The sequence below is a fragment of the Ascaphus truei genome, chromosome 2, assembly GCF_040206685.1.
Source record: "Ascaphus truei isolate aAscTru1 chromosome 2, aAscTru1.hap1, whole genome shotgun sequence".
Taxonomy (NCBI): domain Eukaryota; kingdom Metazoa; phylum Chordata; class Amphibia; order Anura; family Ascaphidae; genus Ascaphus; species Ascaphus truei.
In genome coordinates this window covers 347300382-347305742 of record NC_134484.1, presented here as the reverse complement: position 1 = coordinate 347305742, position 5361 = coordinate 347300382, and positions in this window count along the sequence as shown.

Below are 5361 nucleotides of genomic sequence, written 5' to 3'. Positions count from 1 at the left end.
CGGGCTGGACCTAATTTGTGCCGCCAAGGGTTCTATACATAGAGCGAACAGCAAGGGGGACAACGGGCATCCATGCCATTATGAATCTGAAAAAGCTCTGAAGGGAATCCCTGATGCCTCACTCTAGCTGCCGGCCCCTCGTACAGTGCCATGATGGCCTCCAATAAGCCTCCTCCGAAGCCAAACGCCCCCAGCGTCTCTTTCAGGTAGGGCCAATCAATCCGATCAAATGCTTTTTCAGCGTCCAGACTAAGCACCATCGAAGGAATATCTTGCTTTTGGGCCAGATCGATAACGTCAATTATTCGTCTGGTGTTGTCTGCCGCCTGTCTGCCACTAATGAACCCCACCTGATCTGGATGTATCAGCTTTGGAAGGACGATACCCACTCTATTAGCTATGAGTTTTGAGAAAATTTTAATGTCTGTATTGATTAAAGAGATGGGCCGGTAGCTCTTACAGTCTGCCGGGTCCTTTCCAGCTTTGTAGATCAGTGAAATAGACGCCTGGAGCATCTGCGCCGGGAAGGAAGCTCCTTGCAATACCGAATTAAAGAGTTTCAATAAGTATGGGGCTAGAAGTTTTATGTATTTTTTGTAATAGAGGTTGGAGTATCCATCTGGGCCTGGTGCCTTGGCTGGCTTAAGAGACTTTACGACATCCGTCAACTCTTCGGAAGAGAAGTCTGCCTGTAGTGCCTCTCTTTCCGCTCTACTCAATTTGGGCAAATTTGCCTCTTTCAGGAATTCTCGGAGATTTTTGTTTGTTTTTTGATTATGGATAACCTTACCCCCATCGTACAGCGACTCGTAGTAGTGCTTAAATTCCTCTACGATTCGCGTAGGATTAGAGGTAAGTTCCCCTCCCTGCGTGCGAATTGATTGTATTTGGTAATTTGGTTGTTTGTTTCGAAGTTTAGTCGCTAAAAGCGTGTCTGGCTTGTTCGCTTTCTCGAAGAATCGGCGTTTCGTCCAGCTCATTTCTTTTTCAGCGTGAGATGTCAGTTTTAGATTTAGTTGTTTTTTGGTATCTTGGATCTGAGTCAAGATTGTCTCGCTTTTTGAGGTTTTATGTATTGCTGTCAGGGAGGCCAGTTTCCCCTTCAGTTCCTTGATCTGACTCTCTTGTTCTCTCTTGCGTCTAGCAGCTAGGCACAGGAGAGATCCGCGGAGGGTAGCTTTATGGGCCTCCCACAAAGTGGCAGGTGAGGATACACTTCCCTCGTTCTCTTTAAAGTATTCTCTGATTTTGTCTGCAATTTCGAAATCAAATTTAGGGATTTTTAGCAGTAGTTCATTTATTCTCCAATTCGCTCCCGGTCTATCCCGCAACTGTAGCTCGCACCGCAGCTCTATCGGTGCATGGTCTGACCACGAAATGTCGTGTATGCCCGTGTGGGAGACCATTGGGACCAGTCTGTTGGATACAAGGAAGTAATCTATCCGGCTATATCTGTCATGGGGGTGGGAGTAAAAAGTATAGTCCTTGGTCTGTGGATGTTGCTCCCTCCAGATGTCTACTAGCTGACAGTCCCGAAGTCCGTGGGAGATTGTTAGTATGTCTCGTTTATTGGACTGATTAGGGGCTGTACATCTATCCAGCTTTGAGTTTAACGCTCTGTTCAGGTCGCCTGCTAATATGATTTGGCCCTTTGCTTCCCTCTGTAAGCGCCTAAAAAAAAGAGCAAAGAATTCTTTTGCTTGTTCGCATGGGGCGTACAGCGAGACTAATGTGATAGCTTGACCCTGGATGGAGCCTATTAAGATAATGTATCTGCCCTCAGGATCTATAACTTTCTTTTCTAGTTCGAACAGTATGTTCTTGTGGAATATAATGGCCACCCCTCTCTTTTTTGTTGGGGCGGAGGCTAGATATATTGTGGGATACTCTTTGTCTATATATTTGGGGTAGCTTTTTTTGGAGAAGTGGGTCTCTTGAAGGAAGAGGATGTCAGCTCTATGTCTCTTATAGTCTTTAAAGGCTAACTTACGTTTAGCTGGGTGATTCAGTCCCTTTACGTTATGGGAAAGGCAACATATCTCTCTACCCATTTGGATCAGCGTCTGGTGGCTGCTTTACGGTGGCTTGTATCATCTGGTTGGGCTCCTTCTGCGAAGTCCTTCTCCTTTTTCGGTCTGGTAGGGCCGTGTCTTCCGCCTCGTTGATGACCGCAGTCGCTGGGATGGGAGGTGGGGGGGGGGGGGAGGAGGGCAAGACACAAGAGGGTAGGTACAAACATAACATGACAAAAAAACCACTGTTTAAATGAACATATCCAAACAGCATGGGCTCCCCATCAAGACTCCCCAGTCCTGATATAGAGTCCAGCGCCTTCGGGGAGTGTGGCTCCATTCCCTTAGGGCCTCTACCCTCCTTCCCTCCCCAAAGGACTTTGACAGGGTTCTGGGAGACCCTCCATCCCAGGTCCTGTCCAAGGCACATGCCTACCTCTGGGTATAGAGCTCCCTCCTACCCTCCGGCCCGCGCTCTTTTGCTAACTACCAACTGAAGGTCTATCTAGACCATAACTTTAACTTCTGTGTAGCCGTAAGTAGCTGTAACATTAACCTATAATTGTAACTCATGTTGTGCCTTTTTCCCTCCTATAGCTTATTTTGCAGACCCTTAGTGTTCTTTTAACTATTCTCATAGTTGTATCTGTGGCTCTCCCTTAGCTCCCTTCTCTTTATATCCCTCTTATGAGCAGTGCTGCGGGGCCTTGTGTGGGTGACATCTCAGAAGTGACTATCTGTAACTGAATGGTAGCCCTTTCCGTCTGCTCCCTCTTGTATCTTTATCTAAGTGTGTGTGGGCATGGTGCTATTTCTTTTGTTATGTTAAGTGCCCGTGTCTCCCTGCCTCCGCGCTGAGTACAATGTCTTAGTTCGGGACCTGTCGGATCCCCGACTCGCGTCAGGCATATGAGTCGGTGCCCTTTAGGTGTCCTCTCATGCCTGCGGGGGCTTTCGCGGCTTGTGGTCGTTCCGGGCAGCTTTGCCACCTCCAAGATGGCGCGGGTGTCTCTTCTTCCGTTTGGTGTCATCCGCTTCCGGTTTCCGGCGGTGGCCATTTTGGATCCTTGGCTGGTTCGTGTAGGATGTGCTGATCTCTGCTCCCGCGCGCCGGCCATTTCCTACCCTTGCGCTTCACGGTGGGGTGCAAGAAGCTCCAGCATGACAGCCATCTTCTCCTGCCCGCATGGCGTACGCCAAAAAGTGAGTCTCTTGGGTTCTTTCACTGGAACTTGGCTCTTTCTTGGGCGGATATGACGAGAAGACTTAGATTTTATTCCAGGGGTTTGTTGGAGGTACTCCGCTTAGGGTCCGCAGTCACTGTGGGGGTGTAGGTATGCTTCTATTCAGTACCACCCTTGGCACAACGTGGTGTTTTAACAGTAAACTTGGGAGAACTCTGAACAACGTATTCTAAGTGACATACACTTGTGTTTTATTACGGGCATCATTTCGTGCGCTTTGGTTTTGGAGTGGAAGGTCCGCCGGACCATTCAGGTTCCAGGGCTGGTTCTTCCTCTGCTGCTCCCAGCGGGGGGCTGTGGAGGCCAAGTGCTTTCAGAAACCCTGGGCCCTCTCCAATGTTTTTTAGCACAAGGGATCTCCCGTTTTGCGTGACTTGGAGTCCAAACGGAAACATCCAGCGGTAGCGTGTGTTTGATTCCCGGAGCACTTTAGTTACAGGGAACAGGGTGCGACGCCTCGCTAAGGTAAGGGGAGATAAATCTTGAAAGATTTGCAGTTTAGTGGCCTCAAATTCTACTACTGGCATTCCTCTTGTTAACCGCAGTATCGCTTCACGGGTAGAGTAATAGTGCAGCCTGAGGATTATATCCCTCGGCTGCTCGTTCTGTGTCGGACGCGATCGCAGGGCCCTGTGATATCGGTCCATTAGAAGTTTTTCTTTTGGGCTGTCCGGCATGAGGGACTCCAACCATCTTTCGGTAAAGGCCTCGCTGTCTCCTATCTCTTCTGGGACTCCGCGGATCCTAATGTTGTTCCTTCTATCGCGGTTTTCTGCATCTTCTTGTCTTTCTTTGAGGTCGTCAATCTGTTGTTGTAAGTCAGTCATTTTTTTATCTGTTTTTCTCCCTGCTTTAATCGTAAGATCCACCTTAGTTTCCAGGTCGTCTGTGCGTGTCCCCAGTTTTGTATGCTCACGTTTGAGCTCTTTAATATCTGCTTGGAGCAGTTTTTTCAGGTCCATATATAGTCGCTCGAAGTCGCAGCGTCTGACTGGGAGTTGGGATTGATTATCGTCCTCATCGTCCCCTTCCATTTCAGTGTCTGTGTCGGCCATTTCTCTTGTTGGGGCACTTTCAGCTGCTCCACCGAAATATGTCCTTACATCTGCCAGTTTTTGTTCTTTTTGCCCCCCTGATTTCTTCGGCGCCATCCTGGGATGTTAGTAGTGCTCCGGTTAGGTGTTTGAAACTCTGATTTTATTTTGAGGTAGTGTTATACGTTCTCTTTTGATCGCGCGGGACGGAGCTAGTCTTTTATGCCTCCATACTCCGATCCTTCACGCATGCGCCTCGTGTTAGATTCATTTTAAAGAAATACAGTAGATTACATACAATATAACTCCGTTTTGTAAAATATTTTCTTACATGATTTCACAGTTGTTATATATTTTGTGTCTGCTATGCATCCAAGCTGTGGGCATAGTATCAAAATCTCACATATTAAAGGGCAAAAGAAATGCCCAAAAATGATTTTGCAAAAGTTGGCATAATTATGTGGTTAAATAACATAATTTCTAGATATGACATTACAAATGTCCACAACAAAGATCAAGTGCTAAACAATTGCGTATAGCATTGGTTTTTTTTACATATCAATGAATAATATGAACAATTTTAGATGCCTGGAGGTTTTGAAGTGGTAAAGATTATGCATCCTGTGTACGCAAGATTTTATCTGCAGCAACCTGAAATATATATTTTTGCTCATTATATATCATTCCCAGTGTAAGCACGGCATCTTTTCTTTGTAATTGTCACGTTTCTCTTTTGTTCTAAATCGTATCATGCTGATTACCCCAAAAAGATCCAAATAAAACTTATTCATTCATTTATAAAATATATAAATATATAAAAAATTATTTAAAAAAAAAAAATTCTTTGGCCCGCGAAAATATGCAGAACATACTGTACGATGTTTCCCACGTACTGAAAAGTTTGGAGACCACTGAACTAGAGAAATGGAGAGGGAAAAAATTTACATTTGCCTTTTTTCTCTCAAATTACATACTTATTTTGCAGTTGTATCCTACTGTATATTTGTTTATTCACCTGCACTGTATATGTCTGTGCGGGTCCATATGCCATTTATAAGTAAAAAAAATCTT